Genomic DNA, 14,832 nt, shown 5'->3' on the forward strand with positions numbered 1-14,832 from the left:
CTTGGGTCACCCTGAGCTGCTTGGTTACTCTGCTCTTTTCACAAATAGCCTTCTGCTAAGTCACTAAAGAATCATTCAGAGTTCAGAATTATAGATACTCCCTAAGAAGAAGGTGTCTGGCTTATAGCTGTTCTCTGCCCCTCCACAGAGGAGACAGCGACAGCGCCCTACCCCCAAATGTTACTGAGTCTGCAGAGGGAGTGAGACAAACAAACAAACAGTAAACTCTGCAGACAGCTGTGTGCTCTGCTAGAATGTCTGCATGTCTAGATGTCAGGAGGATCGCCATGACTAGCTATGGAGCGGTAGGATGATCTGATCCTCTCCAATACACAGCCTGCACTTCTCCCTGAATTCAACAGGACAGTGTTTGAAGTGTGTAATGGACACAGTGGGGGTTGCAGGTTTTGTCTTTCATTGTGTGTGAGTGAATAGGGCAGCATCTAAAGCTCAAACAATGATAATGGACATGTAAGCAATGTGTGTAATTACATCCATCACTACTTATAATTGAAGATGGTATAATAATGTATTTCCATTAATGCTGTCTGTTTGCCCTCTCTCTAATGCTATGTACCACCTCACGATTTTTCCAACGATTTTCCCGATGTTCATCAATTTTTTTCTTTGAGCGACAAGTAGTCATTTACACGATGTCGTGACATCGCTTAGCGTTGTGTGGTGAAAAGTGACCGTCACTGAGGATCAAGTAAAGTACTGAGGTCGCTTGACTTCTCGTTCGCGCCCGTCCTGTAATGTCACGTGACATCTCACATACCCGCTGGCAGGAAGATGAATCGTTGGACGCTTGTCATGAGGGACACCTCGCTGGATCCATCTTCCTGTGTTGTTGCAGTCACTGTGGTGAGTGTGGAGCTTAACTTTGCTTGCCCTCACCCTCTGCTCATGCTTCCTCTCCCACTGTCTCTCTGACCAAACAACTGCTACTTGGGGAACAATGTGCACAACTATGTACACTAGTCTGAGCACTCTTCAGGGGAGCCAGTAGCATTTGGAACTATTATTGTGTATTTATGTAGCACTGACATCTTCAGCACTTTACAGAGTACATAGTCATGTCACTGACTGCTCACTGGAGCTTACAATTTCATCCCTACCATAGTCAAACTGTAATGTCCGACCATATTATTATCATGTATTTATATAGCACTGACATCTTCTGCAGTACTTTATATAGCACTGACATCTTCTGCAGTACTTTACAGAGTACATAGTCATGTCACTGACTGTCCCCAGAGGAGCTCACAATCTAATCCTACCATAGTCATAGTCTAATGTCCTACCATATTATTATTATGTATTTATATAGCACTGACATCTTCTGAGGCACTTTAAAGAGGACATAGTCATGTCACTGACTGTCCTCAGAGGAGCTCACAGTCTAATCCCTACCACAGTTATAGTCTAATATTTTCAATATAGGATTGTTTTGGGGTAAACCAGTTGACTTATTAGTATGTTTTTTAGGATGCAGTAAATGTCTGAAGTGTCTGAAGCCAGAAACTCCATGCAGATTTTGCCCTGGCCAATGTTCAAGCCTAGGACTCAGCACTAAAATGCAGTAGTGCTACCCACTGAGCCTCTATTCTACTCATAGATATCTGCTCATCCATGTCATTAATTCTGACCCTCTACTACCCTTCCTCCCTCCATTCTACTTCTCTTCTCTTGTATCACTTACACTACAAACACACTATGCTTATCTCCAGAATGGATTATGAATCAAACTATTAGGCCCAGTGCACACCAAAACCGCTGGCAGATCCTCAAAACGCTTGAGGGTTTGGAGCAGATTTCAGAGCGATTCTAGGCATGTTTAGAGACATTTTCTAAACATGCCGAGCGTTTTTGTGAAGCAGATTACAAATATTGTTACAGTAAAAGCTGTTACTGAACAGCTTCTGTAACAAATACGCCTGGAAAACTGCTCTGATCTAGCGTTTTTCAGAGCGGTTTGCATTTTTCCTATACTTTACATTGAGGCAGAATCGCTTCTGCAAACCGCAAATGTGCAGCAGGAGGCACGTTTGCGGTTTGCTAAAAACCTCAAACCGCTGGTGTGCACCATCCCATGGAAATACATTAGCCAAGCGTTTTCACAGACAGATGCGGTTGGCAGATCGCTGCTAAAACCGCTCGGTGTGCACTGGGCCTTAAACCACCTTACCATATCAGCCCTTCAATGTCATGATATACTCACTCCAGTCCTACCCTAACAGGTGGTAACATATTTGCATATCTCATAATGTTTGTGAAAAATTATTTTGAAAGTAAGAATGTCTTGCTTGATAATCCAATCTTGCAATGTGACTGCCATTGGAACTTGTAGTGTGGATGCTGTATTTATTTGAGGTGCATACTGGCAGCATGTGCTGTATGGCATACAATGCTGATCATCCACAAGGCAAACTTAGGCAGCTGCCTAGGGTCTAGAGAGAGTTTAGGGGCCTGGTGGTTGCTAGCCCCCACCAAATCTAACTAACTAAGCCAGGTGACCATCAGTGGAGGGCAAAGTGTTATCTTGCCTAGGGCCCCATTTCATAGTTATCCCTCTCTGATGGCTTATATCATGTGTGAAGTGTTCTATAATGTATATGATTTTTGTTTTATTTTTTATGGGGGGGGGGGGGGGCACCACAGGATTTCTTGCCTGGAGTGACAAGAAGGCTAGAGGCGCCCCTGAGTCAGATCCCCCTTGTATATAGCCAGTGTATATAGCCAGATCCCCCCTGTATATAATTACTGTATATAGGAAGATCCCCCTGTATATAACCAGTATATATAATCAGATCTCCCTAGTATATAGCCAGATCCCCCTTGTATATAGCCAGTGTATATAGCCAATGTATATAGTCAGATCCCCTTGTATATAGCCAGGGTATATAGCCAGACCCCCATGTATATAGGCACTGTATATAAGAAAATTCCCCATGTATATAGCCAGTGTATATAGTCATATTCCCCTGTATATAGCCAGATCCTCCCTGTATATAGCCAGTGTATATATAGCCAGATCCACTGCATATAGCCAGTGTATATACCCAGATCCCCCCATATGTTGCCAGACCCCCCTGCATAATAGCCAATGTATATAGCCAGATCCCTCTGCATATAGCCAGTGTATATAGTCAGATCCCCCCTGTATATATAGCCAGTGTATATAGCCAGATCCCTCCTGTATATTTTGCCAGTGTATATAGCCAGATCTCCCTGCACATAGCCAGTGTATATAGCCAGATCCCCCTGAATGTAGCCAGTGTATATAACCAGTGTATATAGTCAGATCCCCCCTGTATATGTAGCCAGTGTATATAGCCAGATCCCTCCTGTATATGTAGCCAGTGTATATAGCCAGATCCCTCCTGTATATTTAGCCAGTGTATATAACCAGTGTATATAGTCAGATCCCCCCTGTATATGTAGCCAGTGTATATAGCCAGATCCCCCCTGTATATGTAGCCAGTGTATATAGCCAGATCCCTCCTGTATATTTAGCCAGTGTATATAGCCAGATCCCCCTGAATGTAGCCAGTGTATATAACCAGTGTATATAGTTAGATCCTCCTGTATATGTAGCCATATCCCCCTGTATGTAGCCAGATCCCCCATATATAGCCAGTGGGAGGGGTGAATGGGAATAAAAATGCCCCCAGCCAGCGATTGGCCAGATTGATCTGCCAGGCCGATGGCTGGCTAAGGTGTTGGTTGACATCGGGACTGCTGTGTATGCCGCCGAAGTGTAATGCGGGGAGGGAGGCCGACATCACTCCTCCCTCCCTCTCCATCAAGTGCCCCCTCCCGAGTCCCCTTGCAGAGAACGCGCAGCGGGCGATTAGTTTACCTGTCTGTGCGCTCCGGCTGGCTTCATTCTATTTCCTGTTTCCCATGACGTGAAACAGGAAATAGAATGAAGCAGGCCGGACGGTGCGCACGGACAGGTAAACTAAATGCCTGCTGCGCGTTCTCTGCAAGGGGACTCGGGAGGGGGCACTGATGAAGGAGGGAGGAAAGATGTCGGCCTCCCCCCCCATCTGTGCCCGGCTACCTATACTGGTGGGCTATAATAAGACATTGCAAATAACCTATAACATTCTTTAACTGTGGGGGGGGGTATACTTTCTATACAGAACCAGAACCAACAGCCAATCTCGTACTTGTGCAAATTGTGCAGCTGGTGGTGGCAAAAGCAGAGTTTAAAGTGAACCCAAGGTGAAAATAAACGTATGACATAAACAATTTTATTTATCCTACTATTCCTATAAATGACTTTTTAACCACCCTGGCGTTCTATTAAGATCGCCAGGGCGGCTGCGGGAGGGTTTTTTTTAAATTAAAAAAAAAACTATTTCATGCAGCCAACTGAAAGTTGGCTGCATGAAAGCCCACTAGATGGCGCTCCGGAGGCGTTCTTCTGATCGCCTCCGGCGGCCAAAAGTAACACGGAAGGCCGCAATGAGCGGCCTTCCGTGTTTTGCTTACTTCGTCGCCATGGCGACGAGCGGAGTGACGTCATGGACGTCAGCCGACGTCCTGACGTCAGCCGCCTCCGATCCAGCCCTTAGCGCTGGCCGGAACTATTTGTTCCGGCTGCGCAGGGCTCAGGCGGCTGGGGGGACCCTCTTTCGCCGCTGCTCGCGGCGGATTGCCGCAGAGCGGCGGCGATCAGGCAGCACACGCGGCTGGCAAAGTGCCGGCTGCGTGTGCTGCACTTTATTTGATCAAAATCGGCCCAGCAGGGCCTGAGCGGCACCCTCTGGCGGTAATGGACGAGCTGAGCTCGTCCATACCGCTAAGGTGGTTAATATATCCCATGGCTTTATTTTCTGTTTAAACATTTGCAAAGTAGATTGAATGTTTTGTTGTCTCTGTTCTGTGGCAGCCTATTAAGTGTTCCTAAATGAAAATACATGAACTATTGACCTTTTATTCCCCCCTGCTCTCAGAAGTTGTATTTTGCCAGGAAAACTTATATGGCCATACTTTGCCTATCAGTGATGTTTACTATATTGCCGACAAGTTACCGACAAGACAGAAGCTGTCACTTCCATGCCAAAAAATTAACTTTTTTCAGGCAGCAACATTAAAGGGGAACTGAAGTAAGGCCTGGGGCACACCAGAGGAGTTTTTCTGAGCGTTTTGAGTTTTTAAATCTGCTGCTAATGTTATCCTATGTGTCTGTGCACACTGGAGCAATGAGGTTTTGTAAAAAAAAAAACCATAGCATTACATTGGGAAGAGCTTTTAGAGGATTCAAAATGCTATGGGTTTTTTTTACAAAACCTCATTGCTCCAGTGTGCACAGACACATAGGATAACATTAGCAGCAGATTTAAAAACCCAAAACGCTCAGAAAAACTCCTCTGGTGTGCACCAGGCCTAAGAGATTTACGGAGGCTGCCATATTTATTTCCTTTTAATCAATACCAGTTGCCTGGCAGCCCTGCTGGTCTAATTCTTTGCAGTAGTATCCGAATAACACCAGAAACAAGCATGCAGCTAGTCTTGTCAGATCTGACTTTAAAGTCAGAAACACCTGATCTGCTGCAAGCTTGTTCAGGGGCTATGGCTAATAGTATTAGAGGCAGAGGATCAGCAGGGCTGCCAGGCAACTGGTATTGCTTAAAAGAAAATAAACATGGCAGCCTCCATATACCTCTCTCTTCAGTTGTCCTTTAAAGTAAAACAACCTGGTTATTGTTATGTTTTGCACTTTACATAAACATGTTTATCTCATCATGTCATATGTCGCCTTGGGTACACTTTAAACATATTAATACTGAGAATGCCCTATTACTGTACAATTAAAGCTTGCTTCTTTTTAGTTCTGCTTTTTTTTTCTAAACTACAAACTACCCCAAACTTCAAATTCCCACATTATTCTTTCAGTTCTTCCCTGATGTGAGCTTTTAACCTTACGATTCAATTATAGGTAGGTTGTTTAAAGACAACATCCTGTGAAGAGTATGCAGTTACTTCCTCACCCACAAAAGACAGATTGTGCGGCGGTAACCTGCGCGGAAACTCTCTCAGACCTGCGAGCAACTTAGAACTCTGCCCCGTGAATGAGCGGGGGATATTATAACCTGTTTTACAAATGTATCATTTTCCACCCCATTCCAAATGTCATTTTCCAGCGAGAAGAAAAAAAGGATTGTCTGCACAGGTTTCTACATCCCTAATTATCACAAGTCAGATACTGTGGCACTACAAACATGATATATTTGTCTCTGGCTCTGCTGACTTGGTTTACTAATTTGCTTGACAGCATGTTCTTTGTTCTCCACTAACTGCGATCATCACACTTTTGTTATTGTGACAGTAGAAATATTCAGCAGCAGACGCCCTAAATACATCATAAGCACGGATATACGAATCATTAATAATGGGTGTGCGTTCAAACACGTGCTTACCGGCATTGTCAGAAGCATTCACGCTCCCAAAGGCATTCTGAGGTGACAAAGCATTGTGCGGATCCCTTTCCCCTCACACAAATCCATTATTTCATTATGTATTGAATTCAAGTTTATAAAATGGGTGTGGCAGCAGGGTCAGCGATTGCAGGCAGGGCCAGCATTGCTATGAGAGATGGTGAGAATGGAGTGACAGGATTTCAGAGGATGTTCATTTTTTTTTTATTTACTGGGTGTCCTGTAGGCACAATGTTTCTCTTTTTCTGAATTTATAGGCCCTTTATGCATTTTGGTTGTTAGGCCGCTAAGGTCAAAGGTGAAAAAAGTCATTCATCACCATTAACACCACGTCTCTATTTGTTCCTCCGCCCCTCCTATCTCGCTTCAGTCTTTTCTTTCGGCGAGCTGTCAGATCCATAGGAGTCCATGATCATTCTTCTATAATTAAATATGGGAGGAACCCTCATGAATAGGGGAGAAGCTAAATGGGCACAGAACTAATGTTCACACTGCAGTAAAAACCGCTGCATATTGTGATACAACACCTCCTCCCCTGTAAAATTGGACAGTGAACGTATACTATGTTATTAATAGGATGCGTTGACACTGTGAAACGCACGGTTTGGAATGCAAATGCGAAATCCTGACTTGCTGCATTTTTTTGCAACCATATCAGAACCGCACTGCAAATGCCATAAATCGAATGCAATGGAAACCTGTGGGAAAACATACGGTGTCCATTCCCACAAGGCTGGTCACCTCACCTGTCCTGTGTATTGGTTCTGCCGCTGTCACCCACTGTTCATGACAGGCCAATGAGAATCCTCTCTGTTGCTAGGGAGGACTCTTGCTGATTTTCTTCACAATCCAACAGGGAGCCCTATGTTTTTGCCAGGCTCTGATGGGTTTCAGAATGAGTGGAGGAGAAGCAGATAGTACGGGGATAAGGATGACAGGTGGCGATGTGAATAGAGCTGATGCAAAAATGGTCTTTTTGCATTCACTGCATTCACATTCCAGAGTGAACTGGGCCTTATAGTGCACATGCTTTAATTACTATGAGGCCTCATTCACAGTGGAATGTTGCATTGTAATGGAACGTTAAAGTCACAACGCAGCATTACAACGCAACGCAAAAAAGTGGTAAAGCACATTAACACTGCATTACCATTGCATACAGTAGGTACAGTAAAGCATACAGGCAATGACAAGTATGCTTTCCTGTACCTAGTAACGTGTGCGTTTAGAGATAACGCACTACAAGCAGTGCGTTACTATAATGCTACACATTACAATGCAATGCTAACGTTGTACTGTGACCGTCACATAGGATTAGCATGGCAATGCGGTAAGCTGCGTTATAAGAGTGGAGTCAGGGTGGAGTCAAAACCTTAAAGTGAACCTCCGGACTAAAAATCGACTCGGCAGCACTGAAAAGGCCTGGTGTTTCTTTAATAGTTTCACAGCATCAGAACTTTGTTTATCTTATACAAGCCTCATTTTTAGCTGCACAGAAGAAAACTGCCCGGGCTTTTTTCTCCTGATGCTGTGCAAAGCATGATGGGATTGCTGGTGTTGTTGCTCTCGTTCTGCTGTTTTGGTGCAATTTTTTTTTTTTTTTTTTTTTTACATTTTGAATTTGACATTTGAAGCCTAGCGTGCAGCTGGGAGGGGTGATCAGGACACAGGACAGTTGGAACTGTGTCTCCTGCTCCTTGTCACCTCCTTTCAACCAAAAAGATGGCTGCCCCATGACAAAGATGGCAGCCCCCATGAATCACAAACATTTGCCTGTTCTTTTAAAACAGGGTGGGTAAAAGATTATATTACCTATCAATTCTAATTAACATAACTAATGTAACTTAATGACAGTATGTTTGTTTAGGCTGAAGTTCCCCTTTAAGTTCAGAAATATATATCCAGATGTGATGTCCATGGTAATGAATTCAACAGCAGTTTTAGAATGCACCAGAATCCCACAGTAGCCAATCAGTTCCAAGGAATCCTCTGTGGGATGAAACAGGTGACTATTTGTCTAAAAATAGAAACATGTATTCACTTTCTTGTTGCTTCTTCAAAAGTGGGAGAGTGCACATTTTTCACTAGTATACCTAAATACAATTGTAAGGGCATTTTCACATGGATGGCTGACAGCACTACACCTAACTACTTGTCAGCTGCTCCTGTTTATTTGCTGGGCACCTGCATTTGGCTAGTAGCTGGTTCTCTGTATGCACATTTGAGCAGGAGGCAACCAGTGCTAGATGTGACATGTGACCAGCCCCAGATGGGACCTTTTTTTGCCAGGCAGTAACTGTACTTGTCAACTGCTGACACCCGTGTGGTTAGAAATGTTTCTATTTGGTTGCATTGTTTAGCAACCCAAAGGCACTTACTCCCGGCAAATGGCACAGCCATTTTGCTCTTGGTGTAAAAGAGCTCAAAGCCCTGAGGGGGGAGACAATATAGAGAGACATAAATAGGGTTTAACTAGTTACTGCACCAAGTGCCGTATATCTATAATGTTCTGCAAGACTTAATCTAAAGTCCAAGGGACATAGATATTATTCTAATCTACCGCTATTACGCATACTCCTGTGTGTGTTCTTTGTTGCTGCCCATTAGTGTACAGATCAGTGAATAAGGAACACAGTTCACATTCAGCAATCTAAGTGCCTGTCATCAACGACCATCATCAATGAGATGCTGTGGTCATTGATTAAACAAAAATAAAACATACAGCCATTTATTTATTTATTTTTATTAAAGTATTTATATAGTGCTGTCATATTGCGCAGCGCTGACTTCCTGCATTACTTCCTGTTCGAAAACTAGCAGTACGCACAGGAAGATAACGTGGGGGGAGTCTTTGGCCAAATAGTAAAATTACACCTACATACTGTAAGAATTTCTGGGTTCGAATCTTGCAGTATATAACCCAGATTTACATTTACTTGCAGTTCCATATTGAAGGTTTTAGGAACAGTTGTGTATATTTCACGAAGGCCATAGAACAATTTATCAGCTCTATGTATCGGCATCCAGGTGGGAACAAGGTAAACAGCCCTCTGAGGAACAGATCAACAATAGGGATGCTCGGATGTGCCTCATCCACGAATTCGGAAATCCGCGTGGTTGAAAAAAAAAAAATCCGCATTCGGCCCCGCCGCATGCGGATTTGCGGTCGCGTCCACGCAACCACGCGGATTTTTTTCCGTGAATGGCGTAATCACGCGTGGGTTCACGCCCGGAGGCGGATTTTCTTTTAACGTTAATAACAAAGCCCCCATACATGCTACAGTCCCCCAAATAGCATGGATTATCGAGGTGATAAGGGGCAACATAACTTCAACATAAAAAATTCCAAAATTTTTTTTTTTTCTAGAGAAAATGGATTTTAAAGTGAAATCAACACTTTAAATGGGGCTATTAATTGGTAATAAGTGGTTTTAAAAAGGGATATACGCGTTAAGCAGTCAAAGAGGTGAAGGCGAGTTCCAATGGCACTTGGCGGCGAAGGTACCGCTGGAGGAGGATGAGTGGCTGACGGGAAAAAGGCTCCAGAGAGGTTTTTGTAATTTTTTGTTGTTGTTTTTTTTGCAGCAATTAGCAATGACATCGCAGCAGAGTTGTCAGTGGACACGGGCAGTGTGAACGCAGAGTGCAGTGGTGGTAGCGACTGAGTCAGGAGAAGGACTATGCGGGCGGTCAGTTCAGCAGCACAGAAGGACCACGGCAACATACTGGTGGTAGTAGTAGCAGCACAGCGTCATAGTGCTGGCCAAAAAATTAAATGCACCCGGTGACCCGGGCAGTGTGAACGCAGAGTGTAGTAGCGACTGAGTCAGGAGGACAAAGCGGGCGGTCAGTTCAGCAGCAGCAGCACAGTAGTAGTAGCACAGCGTCATAGTGCTGGCCAAAAAATTAAATGCACCCGGTGACCCGGGCAGTGTGAACGCAGAATGTAGTAGCGACTGAGTCAGGAGGACAAAGCGGGCGGTCAGTTCAGCAGCAGCAGCACAGTAGTAGTAGCACAGCGTCATAGTGCTGGCCAAAAAATTAAATGCACCCGGTGACCTGGGCAGTGTGAACGCAGAATGTAGTAGCGACTGAGTCAGGAGGACAAAGCGGGCGGTCATTTCAGTAGCAGCAGCACAGTAGTAGTAGCACAGCGTCATAGTGCTGGCCAAAAAATTAAATGCACCCGGTGACCCGGGCAGTGTGAACGCAGAGTGTAGTAGCCACTGAGTCAGGAGGACAAAGCGGGCGGTCAGTTCAGCAGCTCAGAAGGAGGACCATGGCAACTTACTGGTAGTAGTACCATAACACCAAAAAATTAACCAAGGTAGGCACTAGGCAGGTAGTAAATGTCTTTATAAAGGCAGGCATAGTTAACAACAGCACATGCAGCAGCCACTTCATGTCCCCCTGTGTCCGGCAATAGGGGCCAGGAACTCACCTTCCACCCAAGCCTGGTTGATTTTCAGGAAGGTGAGTTTGTCCACAGAGGCGTGGGAGAGCCGAGAGCGCTTCTCTGTGACCACGCCACCGGCCGCACTAAAGCATCTCTCTGAGAGGACACTGGAAGGAGGGCAGGATAGGAGTTCCAGGGCGTACTGGGAAAGCTCGCTCCAGATGTCCAGTCTCTTGACCCAGTACTCCAAGGGGTCCACGGGGCTGTCGGTGTCATTGAGCCCGCTGGATGACCCCATATAGTCAGACACCATGGTGGTCAGTCGTTGCTTGTGCTGGTTGGTGGTGGATGCTGTGGCGGGCACCTCTGTTCTGGGCTGCTGCACTGCATACAGGCTCTTGCTTAGGCTCTTCAGGTCTCCGGGGCGCCAGTTGCTGCTGCTGCTGCTGCTGGTGGTTGTTGTGCTGCTAGTGGCAATGGCAGGCACCTCTTGCTGGCTTGGCAGAGCAGTTACAATGGGGGTGGAAGGCTGGGGGAATGCTTCCAGTAGTCTGCGCACAAGGGCCTCCTTCAACTCCCTTGTGCGTTGCTCGGTGGTGGATGGCGTCATTAAGTCTCCCAGCTTCCCCTTCAGACGGGGATCAAGCATCAAGGTAATCCAGATGTCCTCCCTTGAACGCATCTGGATCACCCGGGGGTCCCTGCGAAGGCAGCGCAACATGTGCACAGCCATGGGAAACAAGTGGGCCCTGCCAGCAAGATCTTCCTCGTCCTCGCCATTGTCCCATAACGCATGCCTGTCCTCTTCCTGTGCCATGTCGTTGTCCTCCTCAAACCGCCATCCACGTACAACGCCTGCTGCACTCTGCTCCTCCTCCTCCTCCTCATTCAGGTTAGGGACCTCCAACTCTTCCACTACCTGCTGTGAGCCCTCCTCTGAGCTGGACTGTGCTGCCATCTGCTCCTGTTCTTCCAACTGCCTCAGGGCTTCATCCCCACGCTCAATTAAATTGTCCATTGCCTGCTCCAGTAGACAAACCAAGGGCACCCACTGGCACACAGAGGCCCGCTCCTCACTGACCATCTTGGTTGCCTCCAGGAAGGGACTCAGCACCAGGCATACTTGCTGCATCAGTGTCCACTGAGTGGCAGTAATCATGGGGACTTGCTGGTTGCTGGGGACACTTGGGTCTAGCATGTAGGCCCTAACAGCCAGCCTGTGCTGACACAGCCGCTCCAACATGGCCAGAGTCGAATTCCAGCGAACTGGCATGTCGATGATCAGCCGGTGTTGTGGCCTTCCATACTGCTGCTGTAAGGTGGACAAGAGTGCAGAGGCAGTGGCTGACAGGCGGAAAAAGCGTACCACCGCCCGGGCATCCTGCAGCAGCTCGCTCATCCCCTGGTAGGTGCGCAAGAAGCGCTGCACCACAAGATTGAGCACGTGGGCCAAGCAGAGGATGTGCTGGAGGTTTCCCTGCTGCACTGCTGCCACCAGGTTGGCCCCGTTATCGGCTGCCACATACCCCACTTCCAGCCCTTTGGGGGTCAGCCACCTCCGCTCCTGCTTCCTGAGGGCGGCCAGGACGTTGGTGGCCGTAAGCCTCTCCTTCCCCAGGGTCACCAATTTTAAAAGGGCTTGGCAGTGCCGAGGCTTGGCGCTGCTGCTGCCGAGGCGGGCTTGCTTTCCGGGTGCTGAGGGAGTGTCGTGACAGGACCCTTCTGCATCCCCCCTGATCCCGCGTGGTGGCACCACTAGCTGGGCTGATGCGCTCTTGTCCTCCCTCCCTTCCATCAGTGTCACCCAGTGGGCCGCAAAGGACAGGTAGCGACCTGTCCCAAATCTGCTACTCCACGAGTCCATGGTCACGTGGACCCGCTTGCCCACAGAGTAGTCCAGGGAACGGGCCACGTTTTCCACCGCAAACTTGTGGAGTGCTGGGATCGCGCTCCTGCTGAAATAGTGGCGACTGGGGACTTGCCACTCGGGGATGCCAAATTGGAGCAGCGTCCGCATGGCGCTCCCCTCCTGCACCAGGGAGTAGGGAAGCAGCTGTGATGCCATGGCCCGGGCCAGCAAGCCATTTAGTTTGCGGATCCGCCTGTGGCTTGGAGGCAGAGGCTTGGTCAGACCCTGAAAGGTGTCGCTCAGCAGGGTCTGACGACGCTGGGATGCAGGGGAGACAGAGGAGAGAGACGAACACTGGCTGCCAGCCTCAATGTCTGTGTCCTGAGCAGCCGAGGTGGAAGAGCGCTTGCGTGCTACTACTGCTGCTGCTGTGGGGGATTCACGACCCTGAGGGAGGGGGGATGCTGCTGCGCTGGTGGGCCTTCTGCTCTCAGGAACCCCTGCCAGCAGTGCCTGCTTCCTCTTAAAGTCCGCATACTCGCGGCAGTGGCGGCTTCTCAGGTGGCCCTGGAGGGATGAGGTACCCATCTTGCTCAGACTTTTCCCACGGCTCAATCTTTTGCTGCATAACCTGCACACCGCATACCTTTTGTCATCAGTACATTCCTCAAAGCAATCCCACACTGGTGACTTTAATTTACTGCGGCCCCCACTAGCAGAGGGTGCAGAGGAGCAATGTGTGGTAGTAGTTGCCGGGGGTTGCATGGTGGTGGTGCCGGCTGAAGCAGTGTCCTGTCTGCTTCCTCCACGCCCACTGCTGCTGATGCCCCTGCCCCTGCCTGACATATGGCGATATCCTTGCCTAGGCCGAGGTGACTCGTTATCCTGCTCTGACCATTCTTCCACGGACTCAGCAGGCTGCACATAGTTAGGGTCCACAACGTCGTCATCATCAGCAGCATCATCATAATCCAGCTCTTCCTCTGACTCCCCCGCCTCCTCTTCTGTCCCTACATCCCCAGACACAGACCCCTCTTCTTCATCACCAGAACTCAATAACGCTTGTGATTGTGGCCCGATCTCAATCTCTGCCACATCAGTCCCCAGTAAGTCCTGAGCTTCTTGCATCAGCAGGTTCCCAGATGCTGGACTGAGGGACAGAACGCTGTCATCCTGGGAGGGCTGCTGACCAGTGGGTGCTGGGGTGGATGTCACAACAAGCGTGGGATGTTGGCTGCTGCTGCTACTGCTTGGAGTGGTGCTCACAGTAGAGGTCTGGGAGGAAGTCATGATGTCCATGAGTACGTCAGGTTCCATTTGCTCAACCACCACACGGGGACCAGAAACTTTAAAATATTTGGACAATGGCGTCCGCTGACTCGGCCCAGGCTTTGCTGCCCCCCTTTCTGCTGCATCACGACCACGTACAGCTGGGCGTCCTCTCCCTGGACGTGGAGCAGTCCCAGAAGTGGCTGAGGCAATTGAACTCCCTTTCCTCTCACCCCGCGAAACCCTGCCAGACATGTTGCTAGTAATAAATCACTGGATGCAGTGGGCACAGTACAAGGTCACTGAAGGATGCAGTGCGCACAGTACAAGGTCACTGAAGGATGCAGTGGGCACAGCAGTGGGCACTGGATATACAACTAGGTCACTGAAGGATGCAGTGGCCACAGTACAAGGTCACTGAAGGATGCAGTGGGCACAGCAGTGGGCACTGGATATACAACTAGGTCACTGAAGGATGCAGTGGGCACAGTACAAGGTCACTGAAGGATGCAGTGGGCACAGTACAAGGTCACTGAAGGATGCAGTGGGCACAGCAGTGGCCACTGGATATACAACTAGGTCACTGAAGGATGCAGTGGCCACAGTACAAGGTCACTGAAGGATGCAGTGGGCACAGCAGTGGGCACTGGATATACAACTAGGTCACTGAAGGATGCAGTGGGCACACAAGGATGTCACACTGTGTAATGAGATGCTCATATGCCAGCGAGCGAGCGAGCAGTGGGCACTGGGCACGGCACAAGGTCACTGACAGAATGAATGAACAGCGCTGGCAGAGAGTGGCGGCGCCGGCGGTGTGACTGGCTGCCTGCAAATAGTACAAGTGTATAACTGTCACTGGAATATAC

The sequence above is a fragment of the Hyperolius riggenbachi genome, chromosome 11, assembly GCF_040937935.1.
Source record: "Hyperolius riggenbachi isolate aHypRig1 chromosome 11, aHypRig1.pri, whole genome shotgun sequence".
Taxonomy (NCBI): Eukaryota; Metazoa; Chordata; class Amphibia; order Anura; family Hyperoliidae; genus Hyperolius; species Hyperolius riggenbachi.